The sequence below is a fragment of the Dermacentor albipictus genome, chromosome 2 (genome assembly GCF_038994185.2).
Source record: "Dermacentor albipictus isolate Rhodes 1998 colony chromosome 2, USDA_Dalb.pri_finalv2, whole genome shotgun sequence".
Taxonomy (NCBI): Eukaryota; Metazoa; Arthropoda; class Arachnida; order Ixodida; family Ixodidae; genus Dermacentor; species Dermacentor albipictus.
The window spans coordinates 149,301,546-149,318,528 of record NC_091822.1 but is presented as its reverse complement, the minus strand read 5'-3'; the positions used below and the strand labels follow the sequence as shown (position 1 = coordinate 149,318,528).

At 49.2% G+C, this 16,983-nt stretch overlaps 1 protein-coding gene across 2 annotated transcripts in view; it reads right to left on the bottom strand.

Annotated features, from left to right (window-relative positions):
* Window positions 1-16,983, bottom strand: part of LOC135899814 (bromodomain-containing protein 4-like) — a 395,916-nt gene that overhangs the window by 253,553 nt on the left and 125,380 nt on the right. For both annotated transcript variants that reach the window (XM_065429162.1, XM_070534101.1), the window contains exon 2: window positions 15,029-15,143. The gene's annotated coding sequence lies outside the window, so the exon portion shown is untranslated. The remainder of the gene's footprint in view (window positions 1-15,028; window positions 15,144-16,983) is intronic.

Genomic DNA, 16,983 nt, shown 5'->3' with positions numbered 1-16,983 from the left:
ACATCATCTAAGTGAGACGGGTGTCGTCCGCCATTTTATTCCAACTTCTTCCTTCTCACTTCTCCCCTAGCACCTTCCTTCGTCTTCTTTCATGCGTCCAGCGCAGACCGCTTCACTCTTCCGGATTTCTTTTAATTACACCTCCTGGGGTAATACTTGAATACGTTTCCAATAGCGGCGCACTCCGTTTGGCCCGAGGCTCCGGCGTACCAGACATTCTTCAATATTCCATGCTGGCATGCCGTCTTAATAACTTGAAATGGTCCGCAATATTTTGAATTTGAGGGCACAGCTCCTTTCCTTACAAGGACATAGTCTCCAGGCTGTATGTCCGGTATCTCGCTACTGTGCCTTTTATCAAAGTTTCGCTTCATGCGGCGCTTGTAGATCTCCTGTTCTTTGACAGTTTTCTTTACTTCCGCAAGTTCGAGGTTCTCTAGGAGACCTAGCTCACGATCTGCAGGAAGTATGGGCGCTGTACCTGAAGTTACAAAATGAGGGCTGCAGCCTAAACTCGTGGTGTATGATCTGTTGTGATGCTTCACAGCGGCCTCGAGACAGCACTTCCAGCCACCGGCAAAGTCTGGATACATCTTCAGATACTGTTTGATGTCTCGTATGGCACGTTCCGCTAGGCCGTTTGTTGCCGGGTGGTATGGAGAAGAATACTTTATCGTGATGCCGTGCTCCTGGGCCCACTTTGATAATTTGGCACTCCGAAAAGCCGGCCCGTTGTCGCAGACGAGCGTCTTTGTGTGTTTAAAACACTCAGCTTTGAGGAGGTCTATTACGCTGTTTGCGTCTTCTTTGCCAGCTTTAGCCGCAATCGTCCGTGTGCACTCATCTATGGAGAGCAAGAAAGCTTGCGTTCGCTTGACTCCTTCCCCCTTCTTTTTGAGCTCCGCGAAGTCCAAATGAATTACTTCGAACGGGATGCTTGAATATTCAGGGTTTGTCATAACGTCTGTCGATTGCTTGAATTTAACTTTGTTCACCTGGCAGAGGTGGCATGTGCGGATGTAATGGCTGATGTCGTTTTTCATGCCCGGCCATGTGAATCTCATGAGCAATTTCTTATAAGTGCGCCAGAAGCCATCATGTCCACCCGATTCAGGGGTGTCGTGGTATAGATGAAGAATCCTTGGAATCATAGTTGGTGGTACGTGATACCTTCCATTGATAAACTGGAGCTCTTCTGTACCTTCCCATAGCTTAATATGATTGATTGTATCTGGATTATTGCTTGATTCCTGTACAAGTAATCTTGATAGTGCGTCAGCGTCAGTGAGGAGTGGGCCAGGACGGTGCGAAATTACGAAATCAAATTGTTGCAGATAGTTCACCCATCTAGCAATGCGGCCTCTTGGCTGGGCCATGCTCAGAAGTTGAGTCAATGCTTGATGGTCCGTGAAAAGTATGAATTTGGCACCTTCCAGGTAAGTACGAAAGTACTGCACAGCTTTTAAGACGGCCAGAGCTTCCTTTTCTGTGGTACAGTAATTGATTTCGGCGGGTTTCAGGGTATAGCTGTAGTACCCCACGACGTAGTGTTTGGTTTGATCAGCTTGTTTGGATGGCTTCTGGTATAGAACTGCACCGGTAGCATAATGTGATGCGTCCGTGTTCAGCACGAAAGGCAAGGAAAAATCCGGTATTCGCAAGATGGGGTCCGACGATATTAGTTTTACAAGCTCACGATAGACAGCTTCGCACTTCTCGTCCCAATGAAAAGGCACGTCTTTCTGAGTTAAACGTGTGAGGCACCTTGTTCTCAGTGCGTAGTCTTTGATAAACGCCCGGAAGTGTCCTGCAAGGCCAAGAAAAACGCGCAGGGAGTGCACATCATAAGGCTTTACCAGCTTGGAGATTCTCTCTACCGATTCTTGCTTGGTGCTTTTAGTCTGTCCATCAAACACCCTGCCAAGAAATACTACGGTATCTTGAAAGAACGCACTTTTCTTGAAGTTGACTTTGAGTTGGGCAAGACTGAGGGCATGAAGAACTTTTGAAAGATGACTACGGTGTTCGTCCTTTGTCTTTGAGTAGATGATGATGTCGTCGATGTACACATTGCAAAATGTGCCCAGGTAAGGTTTCAGAATGTCCGTCATAATCTTCTGAAACCACGCAGGGGAGTTTTTCCAACCAAATGGTAGGCGGTTGTACTCAAACAAGTCAAATGGGGTTATGAACGCGGTGTACTTCTTCGTTTCTTCACTTAGTGGAATCTGCCAAAAGCCCTTGCAGAGATCTATTCGTGAAAACCAATGGCAACCACCGGTTTCGTCAATGATGTCGTCGATTCTCGGCATTGGATAAGGTATCAATTCAGTTTGACGATTGAGAGCCCGGTAGTCTGTGCAGAGGCGGAATGTCCCGTCTTCTTTAGGTGCAATAGTGATAGGAGAAGCAAATGGGGATACAGAAGGCCGGATGATACCTGCGTCTAACATTTCTTGCAACTCCTTTTTCAGCCACACCTTTTTATCTCTGGACATATTATAGGGGGTTCTACGAACCACTGTTTTATCTGCGAGCTCGAAAGGAACGACATGGGATTTCATTGCTGGAGGGTAGCTTCCTATGCATATAAGCTCTGGGTACTTAGTCTTGATGTCTTCGTGGTGAAAAATTAGCCTTGATACACTAGGTTCTTCACCAGGGTCTTCTGTTCTTATCGTGTCTTCGGCCATTACCTTGTCATCCCAATAGAGGTTCATCTTAAGTTTTTTCATGTCTGGACGGGACAAAAGAAAATCGTAGGTGACATTGGGAATGGCCAATACGTCACTGGTAATAGCATTTCCTTGAAATTCAATAGCCAGGGTTACCCATTCGCTATGCATGGTCACTGACCCATCGTAGGCTTGGACACGCAATGTTCTACCAGCGTGCAGACGACTGGCATCCACTCGAGTCTTGTTGATAATAGATACCGAAGCTCCACTGTCAACGAGAGCCTTCACTTCAATGCCATCTACCTTAATTGGGGCGTACAATAAGCTTGACGACACCAAATATACTGTCTCACTGAAGCTCTTTTTCTGGGGCTTGTGATGCACGGTAGACAGATTATGTGGAAGTAGGTTGCCGTGAACTGCGGTAATTGGTTCTTCACCATCCTCACAGTCATGATTTACGCTTCCCAGAGATTTGTTTATGAAGCTGTGTTCACATTCAGTTGACGGCAACGACTCTAGATTGGAATCAAGTTGCTCTGTTCTACCATTTGGCTGTCTTCTCGATGTAATTCTTGGCACTGAGGTCTGTAGAAAGTTCAGAAGGTCATCAAACGTTCTTGGACCTTTGAGCTGGACATGACTACGGATCTCGATACACAACCCTTGCGTTATCAAAGCTACAACAGCAGAAGACGACAGCTTCGGTTCTGCAGAATACAACAGGCGACGCTTCTCAAGACAGTACTCAAGCAGAGAGCCACCTGTATAACTGAACCGCAGTGCCGCATCCCATCTTTCTACTGCGTTGCCTTCGAAAGCCCCTAAAAAGTTGCTTTTCCACAGTTTCCAACATGTTGTTCCATAATCCATGAGTTGCACGTCATACCATTTTCTGGCTATACCGCCCAAATAGCGGCGCATATGCAAAATCTTTGTGTCGTCGGAGTGCCACAGATTCTTGTCACAGGCGTACTCGAAAAAACACAGCCAGTAGTGTGCATTTTGCGATTTTCCTTCAAAAACATCTGGTTCAACAATACTTCGTGCTGAGTGCTCTCGACTAAGCGCTTGGACGAAAGTTCTCATTATTTCGATCTGTTGTATAATGTTCCTTTGCAGTTCCATAACACTCAAGTCTAGGCTCACCTTCCCGGCAGGCGTTTCCTCTTTGAGGGTGCCACGTCGTATGGGTTCCAGAACGAGTTCGCTCAGTGTCTGCAGTTGTAGATTCACTGTCACCGATCCTGTTTGCACGAGGGCTTGGCGGCTGATTGCAGCTTGTTGCAGTACCACGTTGATCAGCGCGGTAGAACTAACTTCAAGAGGAAGGTCCGTCGCTGGCTCACCGTGCACTTGGTATCGGGTGAACACAACAGACTCTGATGACGCCTGGTCGACGAAAAACGTCACCCGCATCGCTGGTCTTCGAAAACTGTCGGCTGCGCCAAAATGTAGCGTTCCTAACTAGAACGGCAACAGAAATGACATCATCTAAGTGAGACGGGTGTCGTCCGCCATTTTATTCCAACTTCTTCCTTCTCACTTCTCCCCTAGCACCTTCCTTCGTCTTCTTTCATGCGTCCAGCGCAGACCGCTTCAACTGTTTCCCCACTTTTTGTGTGGCCCTGTGTTCCACCATGTGTGCCTTCTTTTCATTGTCATGTGCATGTTAAAACACCAACTAATTAAGAAAGCCGAACACGAAACTACTAACTACATCAACCTTTTCACACCACAAGATGTCACTGAACTCACTGCTAAGCTACACTTGATAATATCGGCTTGCTTTCAAATAAATGCAGGCACTGGCCAGCTGTTTATGTTATGCTATGCATTTTTCATTTCCCTAAAATATGTCTGTGCATGAGCTAGCAAGGTTGTTACTGCATAAATACATAAACAACATGCAGCCCATGCCCAACTAACTCACATAACCTGAGTAGAGCTTATTTTTTATATGTAGAGCAATCAAAATAGAACACGCATGTATGATGCCAACAGTATCAAACAGTCTCAAGTCGAACATCCTTGTTTGGTGCCATGGGTGAGAGAGGAAGCATGCCTGTCAAGGTACTGCTTAATTTTGTGCGCTTTGGTAATGTTTGTGCATTTTTGAAATGTTAAATTAGGTATGTTAAGTAGTAAGGTGGCAACATATTGGGTAGCCAGGCTGGCAAGAAAGAATGCAATTGTTTGATTTCACTCAAAATAAGTTTTCTTATCAGCAATGTAAATTATATGCTTTCAAATAAGTACTCCCCTTGGAAACATATCTCATGAGTATGCATATATCTGCATAAGGTCACCGCAATACATACACATTGCTTTAAGCCAGTCATAATGAATTGTACACTCACTGCTTAACCTTCAATTCCTTGCTGCATGAAGTTAACCACTCATGCACAACTTTTTCTGCACACGGTGAGAACTTCAGTCATCGCTGAGCATATCATTTAAGGAAAAGGCATTCCATGCATCCAACTGCTTTAAGCACCCTCTTAAAATTGGCAGAGTGAAAAAAAAAAAGCACGAGCAAGCGTATCAGCAAGCTGTACTCGGGGCCTCACACGCGTGCTCAGTGGTAGAAATGTGCGTCTTGGCGACCTACGCAAATGCATTCCGCGACAGATGTGCGTGTGTTCTGTATTCTTGCAAGCTGTCACTAACACTATAGAAACCGCGCCACCGCGCTTCCGGCGACAATATCAGGTTCGCGTGTCGCAGAACGCATCACGTTGGATAATTAGAGAGGTTTTGTTCAACCAGCCAAGGCAGCGTGCACTGAAAGTAATCATCCGAGAATACGTCGCGTGCTGCGACGTGATGCGATTGCAATACATCTGTAAAAGGTGGCGCAGATAAGACGACTGTGCAATGTTTCGAAGAAGGATGACGGTGCCAATGCAACACATACGGCTGCAGAACAGAATGTGGCAGTCTAGAGTCGCATTTTCGCCGGAACGCGGAAAATTGAAATCACATCTGCAAAAATATGCCAGTGTCGTCTGCTGTCAAAGGTCGTTGCCAACCTTGAACACCTTTGCTCCGCCGAACGGTTGCCAGCTGTCAACAGGCCGCGTCGCCCAATAGGAGTGCGCGTGCGTTCCGCTCGTGCGGATTGAGCGTGCATCGAATTTTGCGACACCTTCCGCCTTTCGGGCTTCCGCTCGCGACCGGACGAGGGCGGAACGGACGGGCGGAGCGACCATGTACGGGCCCTTAGCACGGAGAAATAGTTCGGTGCATTTGGTCAGGAATTAGGTGAAATTGTTCTTTATTTAGGCTCAGTAATAAATTTTTTAAGAACATATTTATCCTTTAAAAAAAATGAACAAACTGTTCTGCGGCTGTTAATGCTACGTTGTTCTCTGCATATAACTAACTTGGCTTTTCGTCGCTCTTCCTTTCGTGTTCTTGGCAGCCGAAGCGGCAACCTCACGGGCAGGCTCGCGCGGATACGTGGTGACCACGAATCTCTTGGCCACGAAACGCGCGAAATGGCCCATCGCCATTCACCCCAAGTTCTTGCGTGCAGCTTCCCACAACGTTGCGCGCCTGAATGGCACCACCGCGGGTGGTCGTTTTCAAGGGCACTGGAGAGCGCTCCAAAAAGACCGATCTTGTTCGGGTGGTCGAAAGTGGGTCGCTGTGGTACAACAGAATCATTATATCGTCAGGTGTCTGTTAGTGTGCCTCACTGCGTGTCTAGCGCTGCCTGGGCCTTTGCGCCTTTACACACATATCTTGCCGTACGCTTCCTCTCCGCGACATTTCGTGTCGGTGCAAAGTATAGCGACTCAAAAAAACGTAGATCCCCTATGTGGCATGCGGGCGAGGTGGTAAGCACTAAGAGGCTCCAACGAACGGCCTGCCACACCTCTAGCTCGCCGTTTCGCACTATGGCTGCGTTCTCCAAACGGCTGCGTAACAAAAAATTAAACGGGCAGAGATATAAGGTTTTTAAATGGGAACTGCGTTTACTATTCACAAATGGCCGGTATACAACCCGTATGGCGGAACGTTAGGCTCGCCCCACTGCGGTCGTCTCTCTCGTCTTAGTGATCTTCTCCGTCGCCCTCGTGGCACCGTGACGATGTTATCCGGGCCATACGTGGGTTTGCTGTAATGATTCCTTTCGCTCGATTCCATTTCCTCTCTATCATCCACCGCATACACGGCCCGTGATATTGTGAGCGGAGGGGGGGAAAGGGGGGGGGGGGTAAGCTCGGACCACTGGCTAAACGTGGAGAGGAATAGCGTTGCACTACGGTACCTTTACATCGTGTCCCGGTGTCCGTCCTTTCTGTTACGCCGACGACGGCATCGTCGCTAACGCGTCATCGTCGTCAGCCCTCCTCCTCGTTCCTTGCCTCCCCCTCGCCATATTGTGAAGGTATACAAAACGTGGTCCACCACCTGCGCTGCGAGTGGAAGTCGTGCGCTTAGGGCAACGTGCAGATGGGAGTCCGGCGTTGCGAACCGCTGAGCTCGATCCTGCGCAGATTCAGAGCTTTTATCATTTCCCCGCGGTTTCCTGCGTCGTGCAGACCCCGAGAGTGGCGACCCTTGTTCACGTATCTCGGAGGCCACGGCGGGCTATATACTGTACCGAACGATAAGACGACGTTGCGTGCAACGCAGAGTATAGCGGTTCTCGAGAGGATGACGGCGTCCACTGTGAAATTCTGCCGTCGTCGTAAGAAATGAGTCCGGAGCAGGTGGGCATCGCTGAAGTTTGCTGCTGATTGTTTCTTCACTGTTTCTTCCATTCTGTTCTCTTTTCGAGTTCTGTTATTCTTTTAATTCATATCACGAACTGGACGACACGGAGTGGATGAACACAGCACAACCCGGGTTTTTTTTTTTTTTTAATCTTGTCAAGAACGCGGAGCCCATTCATTCGATGTTGTCCAGTTGGCGCGCCAAATTATCGAAAAAAAATGTACTGTTGAAGCTCGGTTGAAAGCCACCCTTCCCTTTTATACCCTTTCTTTACCCGACACAAACACTCGGTTCCGACGACGACGACCACATTCCTCTAATGGGCCACGGCCGCACCAGTATCAACAGCCCAGCGCACGCGGGGGCCACTGCACTCCAAATCTCGCGACTCCCTTCCCGAACTCCGTCTCCTTGGCTTGTACAAACACTCTCAAGCGAGCAGCACTCAACGCGACCGCCGCAAGCCGTCGCGGCACAACCCACCGCCCCTCGCTCCGTACGTCTCGCTCCATCTCGAGTGCGCGGATACTTTCTCCACCTCTCCGTACAAAACACAGACGGACGAGTATATATGATGAGAAAGAGAAATATGCGGCTGAAGGGATATATATATACACGCACAACTGGAGTGGCCGCCGCAACGCTGTTTTCTTTTTTTTTTTTTAATTTCCCCACCACCACGTGCCGCGCGATGGGTCTCTCGGCACACTCCGCGCCCCGTCTACCTTCTCCAAACAGTATACATACCGCAACGCGCGGAGACGTTGCGAAGAATGCGCGAAATGCAAACAACCCAGCCAGCACCGCGACGTGTGTGCTCGTTCGGCGCGGTATGCTATGCTAGCGACGCCGAGACGTAAGCCACACGCCGTCGCGGAGAGAGAGCTTGACCTCGCGAACGTCGATCTTGCTTACGCGTTACCGCCGCCGATATGAATTGTGGCGAGCAGGCGAGGACCGCGAGCAGGCGCGGTCTCTATGTATACATGCACGTATACCACGCGCGCGTTTTGCTGCGCTGCGGAGCAGCGCGCGGGCATTCTTAGTTCGATGGGCCTTGGGCAAGCGAAGCAGCCCGTTTCGCCAACTTCCGTGCAGTTCAGTGAAGCTTGTAGGCGAAGCCGGGGCAGCAAGTCTGCAAAGAGAGAGCCGCCTGCGTGTTCCAAAGAAAATGAGGAGGACTCTCGCGTTGTCCGCTCTATAAACCCAATCCTTCAGTGAGAGAGAGGTTCTTAATTGAGAGAGAGAGAGAGAGATGTGAAAGGTGGGGCTACGCGACGGCTCAGCCGGTCTTGGGCGCGGAGGGTAATCCAAGGCGGGCTATGGAGGAGTCCTTCGTATGGTTCTCTGTTCCGACTGGCTAAAGCGGCCCCATAGCCTTCGACGCCCAGCACGGAATCGGTTGGATGGAAATCGGTGCGGAGAGGGACGGGGTTGAGGCGGGAACGACGCTATCCTTTCGTTCGCGCCCTCATAAACTTCGCGCAGCGGCCGGTATGAACAAACAGGCACATGGTCTTTATCTCCATGTTCATCTTCTTGTTATTTCGTTTTCCATTTTTTTATGAATGCCATCGCGGCCTTGAGAGTGTCTTTTTATCTCTTTCTTTTTATGTGAGGAGTTTTCTCATCCGAAAGCAACGTTTGGACCACCGTGATTCGATTCTGCAACCTAAGCATGAGCGCCGAAGCGTCATACCGAACGCCCCGCGTGGGAACTTCAATCAATGCTTTATCTGTTTAGTTGTCACTTAAGCTATACACTATTAAACGGAAATGCATGATTTATCGCTTTTGTCGTTACTTAAACTATACACTATTACACGGAAAGGAACACTATGTCGAACCACCCACGTTCTCTTCTGTTTCTTCTCATCTTCGCCTTCTTTTTTGTCTTTTTCGTTATTTTTTGTGTGTGTGCGTGGTCGACAATGGTTATTTAGAAATCCTTACATGAACGTTGTCTTTTCACTCAAATGCTCCCCCGCTACTCCAGGCTAAGTTTATACTATCTGTATCTGCGGCTTGTTTTAGTATAATATAGGTATTCTTTTTTTTAAATTATACTTAAAAAAAACAGCCACCTTACGAATTTGTGGGCACTCACTAATACCAACCGCACTAGGCTAGCGCGGAATTTCGACTTTTTACTACCTATAGATGTAACACAAACTATGGAAAAAGGACATCCTCGTTTTCAGCATTAAAAATATGGAATGACCTCCCACAGTGACTCGGTTTGCTACCCCACACTGTAAAAGTGGGAGAGGAGAAAGAAAATGAAACGAGGGAAGAGACTGCAGGTGGTGTGCGCGCATATAAAGAACCGCTTTCAGTACACATTCAAAGGTGGTAACATAGCCCAGTCGTTCTGACAAAAAAAAAAAACACAGCAAGGCTCTTGTGGCTTTCCGTGCGAGAAACGATCGAGTCCGGCGTCCCAGCACTTTAGCATCTCTGAGCGCTTTGTCGAGGATGTGTTCGTTGACCTCGGCGCAAAAGCAAAAAGTCGCACGAGGCCTTCGTGCCGATGCGGAAGCGGTGGCCTCTTGCGTACGCAAGCGAACGAGTGCAAAGTCGCCTCGCAGTGAGGTAAACCACGTGCCATTCGAAGGCCCAACGAAGGGTCAAGGTGATGATATAGCGAGCACAACATTCAGAGAAGGCGGGTGACCCAAAGGCAGTTCTTACAAACGAACAGCTTTGCGAAGTCGGCCCACGATTATTTCTATAGTCGGATACAACTTTAGAAAAAAGGGGAGGTCCCGCCCAGATGACCGAAGCGGCGAAGTCACTGGCCGTCCGGCGCATGACGTCGGTCCAGAGTGCACGCCCATTGCTGGATGCTCGTGTGCATCCGCCTTGGAGGAGTAAACGCCCCCTTTTTTCTAAAGTTGTATCCGACTATAAGTTATACAGTTATCCCAGTAACAACCGCAGTTAAAACAGCTACAGATGTCGCGTGAGTAGAGAGGCAAACATTTCCACTGCCTTACATAAAGGTCGTTCAAAAGCACCTACCGCGCTTTCGCCATAAAAGAAAAGAAAAAAAAAATGCTGTGAAGAGTGGCTAAATGATTTTCATCGTCAAGACGATGCAGGACCTTCGTGTTGTGTTTTAAACTTGATTCCACTTCAATCTTCATTTTGTCGCAAAGCGCAGCCCGCCGAACGACAATCGCTGTTTGGACATAGCGTCTTAGTGGTTTGGACCTCGAGGAAACGCGCTTGCGCCCCCGCCATTTTGCGGCGCAACAACAAACAAGGCCGCAGTCGCCCCAACGCACTGCCGGCACTCTGAGTAAACTAACGGCAGAAGCAGAACTTCTGCTGTTAGGCGCAGGAAGCTGACAGACGAAAAGTTGGCGGGGTAAACATCACGAGCATCCCGAGGGACCGGTGTCGAAGAAAGGAAAACTTGCCAGCGCCAACTCAAGGAACCGTAATTGCCCCGTGCCAACCGTTGCGTTTTTTTTTTTTCTTTCAACACGGGCCGGGGAGGGGGAGGAATCGGCCGGAGAGAGGAAAGAGAAGAAAGCATTCGTACGAAAGGACGACGAGAAAATGCACTTTAAATGGCAAGGCAAGAGGAAGCTTCCAATTACGGCCGACACACTGTGTCGTCTTCGGTCCGGGCACCGAACGTCCGCTTTTCGGAAGCGCCCGCAACAAAGGCGCGTGGCTGCTGAAGTCGTCGCGATGTCGTGCAGTTTTGGCTGTAATGTTTTCCAGCGAAGCTCTCTACCGAAAAACGTCGTGTACCATCTAGCAATAGCGGCATGTTGCTTGCGGTCTTGCCTTTTCTTTCTGCTTCTCTTCCTCTTTCCGGAGCCGCGTTTTATTTTACTGTCCCCATCTTTCAGAGACGACAAGAAGAAAAGTTCTTCTGTATAGCCACGATACGGAGCTTACACACGAAGCCGACATCGTGTCGGGTATACTAGTGGAGCTGCGACTCTCGCCGCCTTAAACACTTATCGGTTGTCGGGCTGAAAGAAAAAAGAAACGTCGAATCGGGTTATGGGTTAGCCCGTCTGCGGAGTGACAGGCAATCCCGTCCTGCCTTGGCCAGGCGCTTGTAATTGTGCTAACGCTCCAAAGCGTTAGGGGTTGTCGTCTACACCCACGTTTTACATAAGCCTGATAAAGTAGGATAGAGTCGACTTAATATTGTCGGGCCGAAATCCGGTCATCGAATTCACGTAAACGCTCTATCCGGTCCGGCAACGCGCCTGGAAGGGTCGATAAGTGGGTTGAAAACGAACTTGTGGCTGAGCGGTGGCGTCTCCGTCTCACACTCCGGAGACCCTGGTTCGATTCCCACCAGCCCATCTTGCAAGATGTTTTTTATTTATGAAGTGCTTTCTGGGATTTGTCGCTCACGGCCAACGCCGATGACGCCGACGACACGGGCTTTTCTGCGACACGAGCTCCTTAACGCTGTCGCGTTAATATGTGTAGCCCAACAATCCGCTTGACCAACGCCTCCTCTATGGCGCGACAAGATGCGTGTAAACGTATAGTAGTGTCGCGTCTGACTGGGTCGATCGGCTTGACTATATTGACTCGACGCGCTCGCGTGGAGTTCATATCGGCGCAGCTCATGCGCGTTCCGTCTCGGTCCTTTGCCTGCGTTTTCGCTGCTCGGTTCTAAAGACTTAAACACTGTTAAGAGACGGCGGGCGATTCGCGGCAAGCCACGATGGTTCGAACCCCGTGTTTGCGAGTTGTGTTTGCTCGCCTCGGTGCCCATTGCCACTCAGACCTCGTCCCGTCGGCACTGGGCTTGTGTGAACGATACCGCACAACAACTACCGCACGCAATTGAACCTCTGTATTAGCCCTGACTACGGCGTCATCTTGAGAAAGATGTCCAGAGTTCGATACCATGGCAGACGAGGTGCGGCCTGAATCCCACTCGCTTTGAGACCTTTTCATCAATGAATTACTGAATTAATTAATTAATCGATCAATCAATCAATGAATTCACGTCAAGAGGAAGGCGGATGCAGCCACGGAAAGTCATGTTCTCGAAAAAAAAACAAGAATCAACGAAAGATCGCGCATTGCGTCGTCCATGCTTCATATGCGGATTTACCGCGCTTCCTTTCAACGATACATATTTTCGCCGAGCCGGACTATCTCAGCCCGACTCTGCTACAACCGTGTGTGAATTCAATAGCTTCCCATTTGACGGCCGACATTCCTGTTATTTTGTCGAAGTATTTAAAATAATGAAGCACAAGGAAAAGTTGGCAGGAAAAGGAGGACAGAACAGGCAGATACTTTGGTGTGGCGTCTGTTGTGTGTGTGTTTAGCGTGTGAAGTCACAGAGAACAAAACGAACGAATAATTTTTATTTGTTTTTGTTTTCTCTAAATATGCTCAGTTATTCCTCTCCGCCTTGGGATACCATCGTTACCCGCCATGGTTGCTCTGTGGCTATGGTGTCGGGCTACTGAGCCCGAGGTCGCGGGATCGAATCCTGGCAGCGGCGGCCGCATTTCGATGGGGACGAAATGCGAAAACACCCGTGTACTTAGACTTAGGTGCCCGTTAAAGAACCCCAGGTGGTCGAAATTTCCGTAGTCTTCCACTACGGCGTGCCTCATAATGAGAAAGTCGTTTTGGCACGTTAAACCCCATAATTTAATTTTTGACATCATCGTTCTCCCTTCTGAGTAGCTTTGCAGCCTGTCCGTGCGCAGGGCCCGATTCGAGGATTCTTCTTGTTCCTTTTTTTTTTTCGCATGTTCTGAATACTTCAACCATGAGAACTGCTGCTCCTTGACCGACGCGGTTTTCCCTACGAAGCGTTCGACCGTATTAACACCTTCGTAAATCGGTACCCGGATTATTCGCATTGCAGTATAGACGACAACGAAAGTCGTTTTTTCGCAGATTTCCCCGAAGTCGGAAAGTCCTTTGCCTCAGTTAAAGTTCGTTGACCGTTTCCTTCCTCCGCGCCCGGGCGTGTCTGCGCGTGGTGTTCTAGTCAAAAAAAGAAAAGACAAACAGCCGTGTCCCGTACTAAGCCCCCGCGGATACGCTTTCACGAACTCACGCTTTCGTGCACGGGCTCATTCGCGCATGCGCACGTGCGGAGACCGCGCATTCCTGATCCCCCGAGCACATGCGTACGCAACACTGCGTTTCAAAGAAGGAAGTGACCCACCTCGCAATGTCTAAAGATTAGGCGACGCGCGAAACCCGACACAGTTTGAACGCATGCGCGAACACCGCGCGCAAGAAGTGTTCACTGGGCGTGCGCGACAGCTATAGGGCGAGAGCAGGCGACGACTCTTAGTCCCCTCCACCCCGCCGGAGTTGCCAAGTATTTGTAATATTGTTCTGCGTGACCAATCGCCGTCGATGCGCGTCGAGCCGGCCGTACTTTAATCGAAGGCTGATCGACGAGTGTCATGGCCCGAACGGAATGTATTACATGCCTTGCGACCTGTACGGAGACATCGCCTATACGTCGCTTTCGCAGGCACTGCAACTCCACGGGATAACCTCGTTGTTTTCTTGGTAGGTGTCGGTAGTCCTCAGGCCGTTAAGAGTGGCCTATATAGACCAAACGGAAAAAATAGAGGGGGGGGGGGGGGGCGAGCGCTACAGCGAAAGACAGTGCGGACGCTTTACGCGGCCGCGGTCATCGAATCCGTGCCGGAGACTCCCCAGGATCCGTACGCTCGACCGCCTCGCCTTCTTTGATCACTGATCTAGTTATACAGAGCCGATCAGGTCCGCCTCGCTCGACTGGGCAGGGTAAAGTACACGCGCAAACTGATCTCGAGGTTGAGTGCGATCTTCTTAAATACTGCAAGCCCCAACTAGGTACAGGCGTCACGGTCTCAACAGGGGATCGGCATGGTTCTCATTCCGCCGACAAACGGAGACTACGAGCTTCCTACACGAGTACAGTGTCCCATGCCGAGCCCAAAATTGACCAGAACGGGAGCCCTACATATGCGCTTGCTGTTTGCCTTCCTCTCCGAGATGCTGATTTGATGCACGCTTGCTGAAACCCTCTCTCATTCGTATAGTTATATAGTTATAGTTGTATATGTTAGCTGTACCGACAGCCGGTGTTGTGCCGGAGACGACTAATCCCTTCCGTTATATGTCTATACGTTCGTTACACACCCACAAAAGAAACATTCAATGACTGCCTTTCTGGCGAGTATTGACAACAGATATTTTATGAGACTCATTTAGAGACCATGGCTAAAGTATACTTTGCTCGTCGTACGAGGTCATCGTAACCTTCATTTTTTTTTCTAGGCTGAAGTCGATGTGCAACTCCGAAAGAATGCTTCCTGTTTTTTTTTTCTCTCTATTCGATTGTTTTGTTCGTGCGCGCAAGCTTTGCCATCGCAATCGATGTCATTGTCTCTCGTTCCTATTGCTGCCTTTCCCCTTTTTATGCCAACACTGAGTCTGGCAAAAACGCAGTTGTCGAGACCTACTTCCCGGCCTCGTTCTTTTTATATTAACATCTCCTTCTCGCCTCTCAAGAGGAAAACAAACAGGGGCGCTGAAAGTAGCAAGTCGTAAATATGTACACACCACGCAGGAATGATTTCAAGCCCGACGTCAGATCACTCAGCTCGTGAGCTTACCCGTTACGTCCGTGGTAATGTGTCGGGGTCCTCGCGGCGAGAAGTTGTATGGACCACGTTTCCCGCCCAGTCAGCCGGACGGCAGAGTATTCGGCGGCTGACCCGCCTGACGCACCTGTAAATAATCACACATACCTTTTAGAACCCACGCAAGGTCTTCGTTCTACATCATAGCGATTAAAAAAGAAACAGTCTCATCCTTTAATATCAAGAGCATCGTAGGCGTTCTGCCATTCAATTTGACTGGCGTCTTTAGACATCTTCGCAATATGTGTGCCAATTTCATGACTTTTTATGCGAAGCATATTACGAGGGCTCAACCCAGCTCCTCAGGCGCGGCGGTGACCATGAAATCACGTGACACCGTGACGTCACGACAGAGGAGAAGTGGCTTTGGCTCAACTCTTGCAAGACGGGCTGGGTGGGAATCGAACCAGGGTCTCCGGAGTGTGGGACGGAGACGCTACCACTGAGCCACGAGTACAACGCTTCAAAGCGGTACAAAAGCGCCTCTAGTGAATGCGGTGTTGCCTTAGAAACGCGCTGTTTCTAAGGCGTGCGTCTCTTGCTCAGGCGCACATTTCGTTGCCGCGCCGAACGCTGCTTTGCTCGACGCTCACCGCGTCCAATGCGGGACGCGTAGTCGCTGCCCTGTAGCCCATTGTCTTACACCCCTTGGCGGGTCGACGGGAACGCTGTCGCGTTCCACTCTTGAAGGCGAAGAAGTAATGCATGAGTTGTTTCTTCGTCTAGCCGAACCAAATATAGCCAAGCAACAGCAGTTCACCAGGCTAAACAGTGGTTCAACAACTAAAATAAAGGCTAGTATGCTTCGCATCCTGGGCTTAACCTTACCTAAGCCACAGCCATTTTTTTTTTGCTCATGAGAAACATTCTGTCATTAGCTGCTCTCCTTGGCTCGTTATCATGCTAAGATAAAGCTAAGATGCTCGTTATCGGAATTTGCAGGCTCTTATCACATGCTTGGACAGACTAGACAGTGCCCCCAGTGGGTATAGCACTCCTGAAGACTTAACGGTCACATGATGTGCAATGTGACTTCCCTGAGTACGTGGAAGATCGTGAAAGGTTGGACAACGACCTTATGCGTCTCGACAGCGCACCGTTGTCGGAGGACGTTATTTTAGGCCCTTAGCCAGATGCTCAATTGAGTTTCAAGGCCATCCAGGCATTACTGAACTTCTTTAAATATTACGGGCCTGGACTGCAGACTTTGAGCATGCCAAATTGCTTGCCATATGTTCTACATCTTCCTTCTATCGTCATCGTCACCCATCATGCACCTCTTTCTTCCCTCTTTCTTTCCCTCTTCCCCTTCCCCCAATGCCGAGTAGCTGGCTAGAGGAATATAACTCAGGTCGACCTCTCGGCATTTCGTATCATTAAACTTCTCTCTCGTACCGGTCACATAACGCAAGTTGCGCTATGTGGCCGCTGCCGCTCTTTACTATAGTTACAACCTTTGAAGGCCGCACTGCAATTGCAGCGAGAACCTAAGAACTTGGAGCTAGGCACATTCTCGACACGTGGGGAAGCACCTACTGCGCGTCGAACGCCACGGAAGCACTGCTGGTGTTTCTAATGTCTACAGACCTCAATATGTGCGCTTTCGTGACTGTATGTGCTATTTGTATTTTTGCATCCTCTTGTACTGAGTGCTCACTGAATGTGTTTTTTTTCTTCTTTTGTGTGTTTTTTTCTATTCCTGCGTGTATCCTTTGTTCCTACTTGCTCACTCTATGCCTTGCTTTACTTTCGTCCTTGTGGCCTGTCATCTTGCCGTTTCTGTTTTCTTTACTTTCCTCCCTATTTTCAACTTCCCTTCCTATCCTCTCCTTGTTAAAAAGTAAGCAGGCTTTGTATCCCTCTCGGTGGTAACTGATAGCCTGCTCCTTCCTTATTTCCCTCTCTGTGCATTGTGTGTGTGTTACTAC